The sequence below is a fragment of the Mycteria americana genome, chromosome 1 (genome assembly GCF_035582795.1).
Source record: "Mycteria americana isolate JAX WOST 10 ecotype Jacksonville Zoo and Gardens chromosome 1, USCA_MyAme_1.0, whole genome shotgun sequence".
Taxonomy (NCBI): Eukaryota; Metazoa; Chordata; class Aves; order Ciconiiformes; family Ciconiidae; genus Mycteria; species Mycteria americana.
The window spans coordinates 30,956,589-30,969,593 of record NC_134365.1 but is presented as its reverse complement, the minus strand read 5'-3'; the positions used below and the strand labels follow the sequence as shown (position 1 = coordinate 30,969,593).

The following is a 13,005-nucleotide window of genomic DNA, read 5'->3' as shown; positions in this document are numbered from 1 at the left end:
TATTGCGATATGACTGATTTAGGAAGGTTTTTTTTAAAGTTTAAGAAATCAGATTAATTTACTTACTCTTTAAATTCCTCATAGTCAAACCTATTTTTCATTAACAATGAAGCATGAATGTTCACCTCATCCCTTCTACTAAATCCACTGACAGAGCTCATTATAAACTTCTTGCAAAAGCCCCATGCTGGCATCTACAAAAAATATCTAGTATCTGAAGAAAAGTAATTGGTCAGACAATCCACAGGAGACCAACCATATGCTCCTGGAACTACAAGCTAATTAACAGTGACACAGAATCTAGCAGTCAGATTAAAACAGTTAAGACAAAATGCTACATTCTCGGTACATCACTTGGCCAAGGCAACACCAGGAGTATTGAGCGGCTCTGGAGTGCAGGTTCTACTTTTGTGGTTTTGGACACATGCAGAATTACAAGGCACAGCATGAATAAAGATGAGGGGAAAAACACCAAGAACACCCCTACAAGCAATCGATTTGCAAAGCCACCAAAGCCAACAACAGCTGTTGTGCTGAAGAGTTCTCTACTTGCCCTGAATTTTCCTTCCTTCCTTCCTTCCTTCCTTCCTTCCTTCCTTCCTCCTTTCCTTCACTAGGCAACTGATCAAACCACTGGTTTTATCTTCCATCCACACCAAGATGAATCCTTCATTTCCAGTCACATGCTACATTCTGAAAGTTTCCTGGTTCCCCACCTCCCACAGTAAGGGACAGCTTTTCCCCAGGACACAGATTACTCTACTCTACTGTGGAAGCCCTTCTTCCCAAAGGATGGTAAATGTACGCGTGCACATTTTAAACAGTTTGAGAAGAACTACTTAAAAACAAATCCGTCTTTAACCTTAAGTCCTTCCATATAACAAAACATTTTTAACACAAGGGTAAGAAGTTACTACATGTCAGTATCTCATTGAACAGTCTGCACATTTTTGCCCGGTCTATTTCATAAGCTTTCCCCTCCAAAAAACACAGACAAGCATTTACCATAGGATAAGTATATGCACATGCAGAGTTGCCATGCAACTACTGACACAATAGTTCATCATCCAACTGCCAGTAGATGGAAAGTTACCCATCACTCTTTCAGTAAGAGGGGCTTCAAGTTGTCCTGCATTACCACAGGGGAAGAGCTTGAATGTAGGCAGCAGAAAGACAGTTTGTAGCATTATCTTCTACCAGTAACTGTACATGTAAATGGATAATCCTCAACGGATAAACACTGTTTGATTAAAATGTGCAGTGATTTCTTTTCTTATACTTAGGTGGTCTTAGGAGAAAAGAAGCGAAAAAAGTAATGATAAGCATTTACAGCAGTCACAAGAAAAAATTTAGGGTAGTAAAGGGTAGACACAACAAAGATCCTTACCATTTTTTTTTAAAAACAAGTAATTTTCAGGTTGGAGTATTTGTTTAAAGAAAACATTAGATAGCTATCACTCCTGGAGGTAATATTCTGCTCTTAGACATTATATTTTATAACCTCAATGTGCTCTAATTATTTTCTCAGAAAACATATTCGGTTTGAGAAAATTTGTGAAAACTACTGAAGGAAATGTTGCCATAACTTTCTAATATTTCAATTTGATACATTTTTCTCTACTTTATAGAGAAATTTTATATTTATAATATAGAGTTTTTCTAGTTTACATTTCTTTTATATTTATATTCTAGAGATATATCTATTATTTTATATTCATATTTTTCTGTATCAAATTAATGAATGGGTTCATTAAAAAAACGCATAGCTCTCACATGTGCCTGTCATTTATATATAAAAATGTTGATGTCCAATGTTCAAAGAGAATTACAAACTTTAGCAAGGTTGAAATTAAGTATTTCCAAGTCTCTAATCTATTTTTAGAATCTGAGGTTACAAAGTTATTTCTAATGGTCCTTTAAATTACATTTTACTTATTTTTTAAAGAAGAATACCCTCCGGAACAGATAGTCAACTTTTTAACAGCTTTAAATCTAATTATATAGAATCTGAAGAAGTGTTGTACAGTAACAGCCAACAAAAATGTTAAGGAGAAGAACCTAATTATTTCATAGGTATATAGAGGTATGTTAACAAGTTTGAAAGACATAACGCGATTTCCTAATATATAAACAATAAAAGATGGTAATCATATATACTACTTAAAAATTGTAAATTCATCCAAGTGATAAATCGGTAAGTAACGGTTCAAGTGCTTTCTAAAAATAAGATCTCTGTGAAGTATCAATGTTTAGTGATACTGAGTGGAACTCTCTGGTATATAAAATTTAAAAGATTTCTAAAGTATCTGTAGATTTTAAGAGCATCACATTTCCAGAGTAAAATTCTAAAATCCAGTGCTATGCCTGTTTTATGCTGACAGTTAAATATACAGCAGGTTTAAATGTATGTCAGTGGAGCAAGCAAAGGATTCTTTGCTGAAAAAAGTAATTTCACCACCACATATTTCTGGATCTCTGCCCAGTCAGCAACACATTGAATAAAATCAACAAATCACAACACTTAAAAGTAAAACGTACGCATAGTAAAAATAATTTAGAGTTGCATACACTTATCAGCATTTATAAATTATCCTTGGTTTAGGAAAAAAACCCCACAGAATAATTCAGAATATTCAGAAAAAACCCCACAGAATAATTCAGTAGAACTGACAAACTTCAAAGCAACAACCTTGAAAACTTGTTTGAAATGGCAACATGGACAAGAAAAATCCAAGATCAAAAATGCTAGCATATAGCAGGTCAAAGCATTAAGAATTTCACATTGTGCAGCTCAGAGATTAAGGCAGATGGAGCACAGCATTATCTGGACTGAAGTATTTGCTGCACAAAAGGTCCAGGGATTATAATGAGCCTCTTGTGGGTACTACAACATATGGAGCAGAGATGCTATTTAGATAGCTCTCTATATATAAAATGTTTATTTTTTCTTACACTTGCCTGCACATTAGAAGACACTGTTTATCAAACAGCCTGCAGAAACTCATCAAGTAACATTCAGAAAGCCCCAGGTTACAATATATTTGCAAATCTAGGTACTTAAAAATTACCCACAGAAGTATGATAGGAAAAATAGCTGTAAAAACAAGGCATTAGCAGTCATCCACAAAAGAAATAAAATGGCCCCTGATGTGCTTCTACAAGAAGGCATGTGAGGGAACAGGAAGGAGGGAATTACAACCTTTATGCAAAACAACTACCCAGCCAAGACTGCTATGTTAGTTTGAAATGACCTATTTGTTATGGTTCAGAAATTGGTAACTATACTATATACAGTTAAATAATCCGTTGAAATAACCAATTTATCTGTCAATTGCAATATGCGTTTTTCTATAAATTAATGGCATGACACTAGAATTCAGGTATATATGGTTTGAAAACAAAGAAGACTTTCATAACAGAAAATACCAAAACATATGAATGAGCCAAATTCTGTTGCATCCTATGAAATATAAAATTGAGCACAAAAGCTTTTGTTTTAAGCAAGACTAGTACAACTTGAAGACAAGGTTATACCTGGTCTAACAACCGTGATGAACAGGACGCTGCTCAGTATAAGGACTTGTGTGATCTTTTTAACATGTGCCTTTTTGACAATCTTTCATGATACAAGGCCAGAGCGAACTACTTCCATGCAGCCTGACCCTCATTTCCCACTTTAGCTATACATTTCAATAACTTTTACGTTACCGTAATTTTTTGTAAGGGTGCAACTATGCAGACTTTTTAGTAGGCTAATTTAATTCATATAAATTTATCCAAGTATAGGCTGATGCACATAGATATGATGGTGATGATTGTCACAGAAGAATCAAAATACATTAGTCCGTATAAGTTTGCACTTAAAAATACTGTCTAGTTCCAGAAGGAGCTCTCATTTATCCTTCATTAAACACAAGTCCATCCTGGTATCATTCCAGCATAGTGGTGAAATTTCTATTCCATTTATGTATTTACACCCTACACACAGGTTTTCTTCACAATATTCCTCCACCATATTAATCCCCTTGTATTCCCCGGCACACAGTCATTAAAGAATATGGCTCTATTACAAGTTTGGAAACACCACAGATGAAGGAAATGACCATTGTATTACTGAAGCAGCAAATCCTAACCTAATCAGCATTTTCAGTAGCTACGCGTGTATGCTCTGCTGTTCCGTTTCTCCTAGGTTAGTCATTTTGTCCTGATACCTAGATGTTTCACTTGTTCCAAATATAAAGCAGCAGATTTTGTTAGCCTCAACTCCATTATATACCATTTTCTTATGCCCTAGTTTGAATTCAAACAATTACAATTTCCATGTAATGACTCACATCACTATGAAACGTGCAGATTTTTTTCCAGTATACCACAATACAGAACAGCAACAATAAAAAACCAGTTTTGTAATCTTCTCAGAACTATAACATACATAGAAGTTCCCAGAAGCAGACAAAAATAGATCAACACAGTGAACCTTCAGCTTACACACCACAAACAAATCAAATCAAAACACATCAAAACAAAAAAGCTTAAACCACAACAATCAGCAACGTAATCTGTCACAGAACTATTACTGGAAAAAAAAAAATCAGTTTAATGTGGAACTGATTCTTTTTTTAAGCTAATATTACTACATCTCATCACTGGGATCTATCCCATGTACAAAGGCTCAATCCACATGTTGGTTGTGACTGGAAAGAAATTCATATTGCTTATTCTTCCAAATTAATTTCATGTCTCAAGGACATTAATTTTACCCTCATGGACAATCGTGTGTTTCCAAACAAAACATTTCACTCTCAAAATACAAAGCAAAAGCAGAAGAAATGTAACTGTAGATGAAAGTTACTCTCAGCAATTAAAGTAACAACTAGTTCAAAACGGAGAGTAATCCGTCATCCCTCTGCTCTGACAAGTTATTCAGGATTTTGTTTCACGCACGTAAGCAACTAAGGAAAAGAACAGTAATATGATCACTTTTCTGTAGGTATTGCAATACAAAAAAGATCAGTAACTGTTATAAATTAAATCTTTTCAGAGCAGTTAAACTTTAGATGTAATGCAAAGTCTTCAAATATTATCCCACAAGTGACTGGCAGAGTACGAGTCGTTCTAACATAAAAGATACAATAATTGTTTTTACTTATGTTTCTGTATCTTCAAAGAAACTAATAATCATTCACATATATTGTACATAAAGGAAAGTACTAAATTACATCAATTTTGGAACACATGTAAGTAAACAACGTAACACATATTTAGCTTCTTCCAACTGAAAATTCTGTGTTGCCTTTCAGCTTAAAGATTCAATGCATGCAAAGTAAGTTAATTTTATAAAATTGATTTGAAGTGCCCTTTGCAAACAACTATCAGCTGCTCTTATGTTTTGGTCTCAAGCAGACTGCATAAATGAGGTGTTGCTTCCAAACTCACTAAATTTGTAAATTATATTTACAGTAAACAATAGCATAACCTTTGATTTTTAACTCATTTGCACGTTTATCTAGTCAAAGCTCTGGATTCTTTCAAGTAACATGAAACTGTCATGTTAGTTGTGGTTATCCAGAATCACACTTAGGCAAAAAAACAACAAAAAAAGGAATATTCAGTTTTAACCAAAATATGTAACGTTAAGTATTTGTATAACATTGAATAAGCGGCCTAAGAGTAACAGCATTCAACTCAAAGCATGAATATTGTCAGAAACAAACTATTCTAGAAGTTTTTGCATTTGGATTAAGAACAAGTAAGTTTACAGAACAGGGAAGTTTCTTCTAGCCTAATGGAAATCAAATCAGTAAATATAAGAAATAAGCTTCTCAGATATGAACCTTTCAAGAATGGAAGTATGCATTGAGTATATAAGGACAGAATAATAACTGACTATAATGTTTATTATGGTACGAATAAATAATTCCAAAAGAAAGAGTAGAGAGAATGTATTCAATACTTGAAAGGTGTTTTCCATTTTCAGTGTACTTTATGAAAGTAACTAGTTCTCGTACAACTACTGTAAAAAGGGCTTTGTGCATACTTGCTCAAAACGGGGGAATTAGAACTGACTCCCCAACATAATATTCCCATGAAACCTAGCAGTAAGACCTGATGAATCAACTGCTTACTATCTACTGTCTGTGGCATATTAATAAACTGAATGTACAAACTAATACGCAAAATTGTGCCTGTGAAAATAACTTCCTTTATTTTAACAACTTGGGTCTTATCCTTGAACATTAGAGGTCACTGTGTGACTTTCCAAGAGTGTACCCAGTGTACTCTGTAATAACCATTCACCACCATACTGATTTTGAGTCTGGGATTTGTGACTTCAACTGCCATATAACCTTCTCAGGTCTGAGGAATAAACAAAACAACTAAACCCAAATACTCTGAGGAATACGTAATTAATCATTTTATTGAAAAATTAACAGTAAAAGCATCCATAGCCACATTAGAAAAGCAAAAAGTTATTTTAGTATTTGCAGATTAATTTCTGGCATAAACTGGTAACTTTTTCAAAAGCAAGAGACAGATTATCCAAGGGGCCATTCCCCCTTGTATCTAAGACCCTAAATAATAGTTCAGGAACACACCAGTTAAAAGTATGAAATCCCTTGGAGAGAGAGAGCAGCACACTATTTATACAAGTCAGTATCTGGTTTCTTCAGCAGTTCAGGACTTGCAGTGTACATTCCAGGCAATTACAATTGATATTTTCCTCTAATATATGAAAAGAATCATATTTCTCAATTTTAAAGACTAAATAATTTCAGTTGAAAAACAAACAGAAAACTTCTGTAAAACTACAAATGTTCATTCTGCACTGACTGATACTGGTTTTAGATTTATAACTAAAACTTTTGGGTTTCAGCTTGTCCAAGCTTTATAATTTACAAAATATGAACATTAAAATACATATTTTTCAGCTGAACTTGGTTCTAGAATTTCAATTACTATTCTCAACTGTGAAAATAAATTTGTTTTTAACAGAAAGAATTATAACACATAGGAACTAGGATTTATTTATTCTTGCCCAAACTTCAATGAGGATGAGAAACCTCCAAAAATATTAAATCAATTAATAGAAAAAAAAATTTATGTTTTGGCCACTAATTAGAACTACAACTAAATCTAACTGGTCCAGAAGGTCTTCAAATTGTGCAGTGCAGATCATGTGGAAAATAGAGTCATTGTTTTAAAATGATAATGTAGTGTTGAACTAAAAGCAAAGCATCAGGATCCAGGTATTCCAGGAGTAGTCAAAATCTGTGGCACACGGGTCAGCTTACAAAGATCTCAACACAAAATTCCAACTGCAACTGTGAAACCATTTAAATCTTAAAATTACTGTTCAGCATGATTCAAATATTATTATCATGGATCTGGATACCACCCAGTACCATACCATGTGTATAGTTATTTCCCATCAATTCCAGGAGCAAATTTGTTTCAGTAACCAAATACTGTAATTTTAAAAGTAAAAGAAATTAAAGAATCCTAGAAATCTCCTAATCACAGTAGTTAAAAATGTTACGTTTTTTACAAAATGCATGTGGATTCAGTTACAAAGCTGCATATTGGAAAAAGCGAGTCTAATTCTAAAGTCTTCTAGAGAAATTATTTCATTTAACCTGAAAATCCCTGAGAGGTTTTGTCTTCCAAGCATATTCTGTTGACAAATAATGTTATTTTCTTCCTAAGTGAACAATGAACAAGTATGTGTGACATATGCTTTTTGAGAAGAAAAAGAAAATAAGAATGTGCTGGTACAAGAAAGTTATCTAGAGGGATGTAAAGCAGCTTTCCTAGATCATCTCTCTCCTTTTTTTGGAATCTCAATGTACTCAATTAATTCCAGTTCAACGGAACAACAATGATATGATAAAAAAAAAAATCACAATGGAATACTGGCTAATTAAAAGATATTATGAGGTTAGAGCCTACTCAGTGTTCAGCTGCAGTTTTTCTATCTAAGCTTTTCACTGACTTCCAAAAAAATTCATTTTCCTTAAAAAAGGTAAGAACACCACAGAGACATGTCTAGGAAATGGCTGAATCTCTTCAGCTTCAAGCATTGTGGCCTTTATACAGAGAAGCATTAAACTAAGAACAGATTGAAGGACAAGTACCAGACATGGAAAAGCTGTCACTTTAAGGTAAATTGTATCATTATAAACCAAAATAATAATTTATCTCTCAGATGTCCAGGATGTAGGGGAACAGGAAAGCCACTCCATCAGGATACTAGAGAACTGCCATTAACTGTAGTCCTCATAAGACAAATAACAAGATCTGGTAGAAAATTAATAAAGCAGGAAAACATGTTAAACAAGAATTGCATCCAGTCCAGACCAAGAACGGTGCATAGCAGAAATCCCAGTTGCAGACAAAATGCAAGGGAACCGGGGAGCACAACCACGAAGTCATGTTCAAGCCTCTGTTCCCTCCTACACAAGCAAACGCTGTTCACATGGCTTCACTTCTACCCTGCAGAGTAGCCACGAGTTCCTCCCCTTTACCATCGCTGGAAGTCAGAATATACAGAGAACAGTGCTTCACACTATTACCTTTGCCACTTCTTTTTAACCCAATCCCTCCCCACCGCGAACTAATCTCTCGGTAATTTAAAGGAGGAAAAGGACAAGGGAGGAATCCGACACGGAACCGCGTGTAGGATTCCACACGAGACAGCCGCATGGCAGAGCCTGAGGGGCGGGTGAGGGACACCCGGCTGCCCGTGGCTGCCGCTAGTTGCTGCCGGGCAGCCGCCAGGCTGCGGGCACAGCGCCCAGCGGGGCCGTGGGGCCGTGCCTGGCCACCGCGCGTGGGGCCGCCCGCAGACACCCGCTGCCGCTCCTGTCACTACGCCACACTTCCGCGAGCCCCGCTGCGAGACTATCGGCATCCACCGGGCGGCTCCTGAGGCCGAGACGGGAGTGGCTCTGCAGCCAGCGGAGGCGGGTGCCGGGGCGGGCTCCCCGCCCCTTCGCGGCGGGCAGCCGCGCCTCTCCTCTCCTCTCCTCTCCTCTCCTCTCCTCTCCCCTCCCTCCCCGCCAGCAGCGCCGCGCCCCCGCCCGCACGCGGCGGCTCTCGGCCCCCCCGCGCCCCGCCCGCCCCAGCGGGGCCCCTCCCCAGAGGGGCGCCACCCGCCCCGCGCCGCCCAACGGCCGCCGGCGGCTCGCGCGGGCGGAGGGAGGGGCGGGGCAGGGGGGCGGCACCGAGCGCCTGGTACGAGCTCGGGCAGGGGCGGGCTCGCGGCCGGGCCTGCCGCGCGGCAGGCGCTTCACCCCCCCTCAGCCCCCTCTCCTCACGCCCGTCCCCGCCGCCTCCTCCGCCACAGGCTTGTCCCCCCTCCCCCGCCACCTCGGCTCCCCACCCCGCGCTCCTCGCCCCGACTCTCCGCGCTCTGAGCCCGCCCGGCTTCCGTCGCTCCTCCCGCCGCCCGCCCGCCAGCCGCCCCTGCGCGCTTACCCTTTCCTCCCTGCAGCGCGGGGCGGGCCGGCAGTGCGTCCGCCGCGCGCTATCCGCTCGCGGTCACGTGGGCTAACGGCTGCGGCTGGGCTGGGCGCGGCGTGAGGAGGCTGTGGGCTCCGCCGGGTCGGGCCGGGCCGCCGCGCTCCCCCGGAACGGCGGCCCGGGACCGGCCCTGGCGCGGCGGCTGGGCTGCGACCGTGCGGCGAGGCTCCCGGCGCGGTGCGAGGGATACTCGGCTACAGGGGGTTGCACCGAGCGTTTAGTTCTGGCGTGCTCGGTGGGGTGTTCTGCTGTCCGTATGGCCTGACTGGCTTACCTTGTGTCGGACATGCAGCAGGCTAGGCCCTGCACAAAAAACAATATGCTTGGTCTGATCTTCGTTTATAAGTCGCTGTATTTGCAGTTTGTGTAAGAGTCCCCGGAAATTTGAGGCCGTTGGATTGCAGCAGCCATGATTTCCTTCAGTGACAATGGAGATCCAAATACACAAGGACTCTACCGTTCTGGCAGTTTTTTGCAATCAGATAAAAAGAAACTGGTTTGAATAATAATGTGTAATACTGGAGTTTTTACATAATATTTCAGCATAAATCAATTGCGTAACCTGCATATATTGTAATCTACCCAGAAATATGCAGGTTTTTTTGTTTGGCTGATGAGTTTCCTAGTGCATACCAGATTTCATCTGGACTGATGGCAACCACGTCTGCTGCACATCAGAATGGCCTGAATTATACTTCCACTCCTATGTGCAAGAATGGACGTTGATTTTTCCTGTCTAGTGCAAACGTATACATTGGAGTTTGTAATTTCACAGTCAAGAGCGTGTGGTTGTTTTTATCAGCTGCCATAACAAGTGCAGGTGCCAGTATAGTCTGAAGCAGGAGGTTTTTCCAGATAGTCAATGTATCTTCAAGAGTCGATGGGCAAGTTCATGGCAGAGAAATCCATTAACGGTTATGCACACAGAAACTCCATCTGGCTCAGGGCGTCCCTAACGTGGATCCTGGGAGATACTACTACTACTAGACAGGCTACTGTCAGAAACTGTTTAAGATGACACCTCTGTCTGACTCTGTGCAGTCAGTTATTTGTAATTTATTATTAAAATGTTATTTTTAAATTCAAATATAAAATTGTTTATGTTTATAATTGGCATTATCTTGTCTTCAAAGCTCAGCTATGAAAGTATGAATGCATAGTTGTCTATAGTCTGACCACATCTTTTAACAGAGGTAGAATATTCTTTCCACAGTTTTTTAGATAGGAATCAACTTTGTTGGAAGACAATACCATAGAGTACTTATTAACGGACTGAATTGGAAGACACACTCTAAGACCATTTTTTTAGTACAAGGCTCTTAAATTATGTATACATAATCTATAAAATTTCTTGTTACACACTATTCCAAACACAACATACCCAGCCTCTTGTCACATCTGAACCTTTCAGCAATGCTTACAGCTTTTAACGCTTAAAACAACATTTTCACAAAAAAGTAGAATTAACTTTAGTGTGATTTTGTTTGCTGAAATAACAATGTGATGTCAACATATTTGTTACCTAATGTAAACCAGTGATTGTTGCCTATTTCATTTTGTTTTCTCTTGACATGTTTTTAAATAAGCATTACCTTTGCAATCAAATAATTTTTACTAACTTTTTGTTGCTGATTACCCTTTACTTAAATGCATTATTTCTTTAAGGTATTTGAACTGTGTGCTCACTGTAAGATTCTACAATAAGCCTTTCAGTGCATTGCACAGGAATAAGTATAGTATTCAGCTGCTGGTATCCACCATCTTCATTTCCGTCACCCATAATGTAAAAATTTTAACTGGGAGATCTTCACAAAATGTTCAGAAATATTTCTGCAAAACACAATATTATACTTTCATTTGTAACATTAAAGAAACATCTTGTGGGAATGTGCCTCGATGTTTCCGTGCATTCAGAGCTGACAATATGAAATATTTCCCTCGGAAACTCTTGAGCTGAAACTCTTCTCTGATTAAAGACTGTTGCTGTAAACCTCTCAAGATCAAATGATGGCTTATCAGCAATTTTCTTAATTTTAAAATTATGCGTGTGCTAAACAACTAGCAGGAAATACCCATTCTTATTCTTATTCTTCATTTATTTGTAGATAAAATATTTATTGAAGCTGCAAATGATGCATTACCAATGTTCACATAATTTTATTTTTCTTCTTTTTTTATAAGTATTCCTACTGCGGTTACATTGCTACCTAGAAGCAGAGAATCGTTTATTTTGCTTTCAACTCTAACAAATAGCTGCTGAAAATGTTTTGCTGTTTCCGTGCTTTGATGCATCAGTGGCTGAAATAAAGAAAAAGCATGCCCTTTTCACCTACCTCTTCAACTGCTTTTCAGCTGAGAGTACCATTAAAGCGTTCTTGGCAATCCGTGGAACTTTCATACCACGGTATCCCTTTAAAAGACTCTCAGCAGACTGCAGCAAGCTTTATGCTAAAAACACATTTAATTTGGTTTCCCCTAGCATAATTTCATTTTGCATTTTAAGAGCATGGAAAATCTATAGGAGATACCTAAGACCCACTTCACGTTAAAATGAAGTACCATACATTTGCAGATACAACTATCTGTAGGGTATTTAAGGCCTGTTTATCTTCCTCCGTATAGAATCACAGAATCATAGAATCATTAAGGTTGGAAAAGACCTCTAGGATCATCTAGTCCAACCGTCAACCCAACGCCTCCATGCCTCCTAAACCATGTCCCGAAGTGCCACATCTACACATTTTTTTAACTCCTCCAGGGATGGTGATTCCACCACCTCTGGGCAGCCTGTTCCAATGCTTGACCACCCTTTCAGTGAAGTAAAATTTCCTAATATCCAATCTAAACCTCTCCTGACGCAACTTGAGACCATTTCCACTTGTCCTATCACTTGTTACTTGGGAGCAGAGACCGACACCCACCTCTCTACAACCTCCTTTCAGGTAGTTGTAGAGAGCAATAAGGTCTCCCCTCAGCCTCCGCTTCTCTAGACGAAACAACCCCAGTTCCCTCAGCCGCTCCTCATAAGACTTCTTCTCCAGACCCTTCACCAGCTTCGTTGCCCTTCTCTGGACATGCTCCAGCACCTCAATGTCCTTCTTATAGTGAGGGGCCCAAAACTGAACACAGTATTTGAGGTGCGGCCTCACCGGTGCTGAGTACAGGGGCACGATCACTTCCCTAGTCCTGCTGGCCACACTATTTTTGATACAAGCCGGGATGCTGTTTGCTTTCTTAGCCACCTGGGCACACTGCCAGTTCATGTTCAGCCAGCTGTCAACCAGAACCCCCAGGTCCTTCTCTGCCTGGCAGCTTTCCAGCCCCTCTTCCCCAAGCCTGTAGCATTGCATGGGGTTGTTGTGACCCAAGTGCAGGACCCGGCACTTGGCCTTGTTGAACCTCATACAATTGGCCTTGGCCCATCGACCCAGCCTGTCCAGATCCCTCTGTAGAGCCTTCCTACTCTCAAGCAGATCAACCCGCCCG

The 13,005-nt window shown here is 39.6% G+C and overlaps 1 protein-coding gene across 4 annotated transcripts in view; it reads right to left on the bottom strand.

Annotated features, from left to right (window-relative positions):
* Positions 1–9,528, bottom strand: part of IMMP2L (inner mitochondrial membrane peptidase subunit 2) — a 496,621-nt gene extending 487,093 nt beyond the window's left edge. For all 4 annotated transcript variants that reach the window (XM_075493958.1, XM_075493984.1, XM_075493975.1 and 1 more), the window contains exon 1: positions 9,475–9,528. The gene's annotated coding sequence lies outside the window, so the exon portion shown is untranslated. The remainder of the gene's footprint in view (positions 1–9,474) is intronic.
* Positions 9,529–13,005: the final 3,477 nt, after the last annotated feature.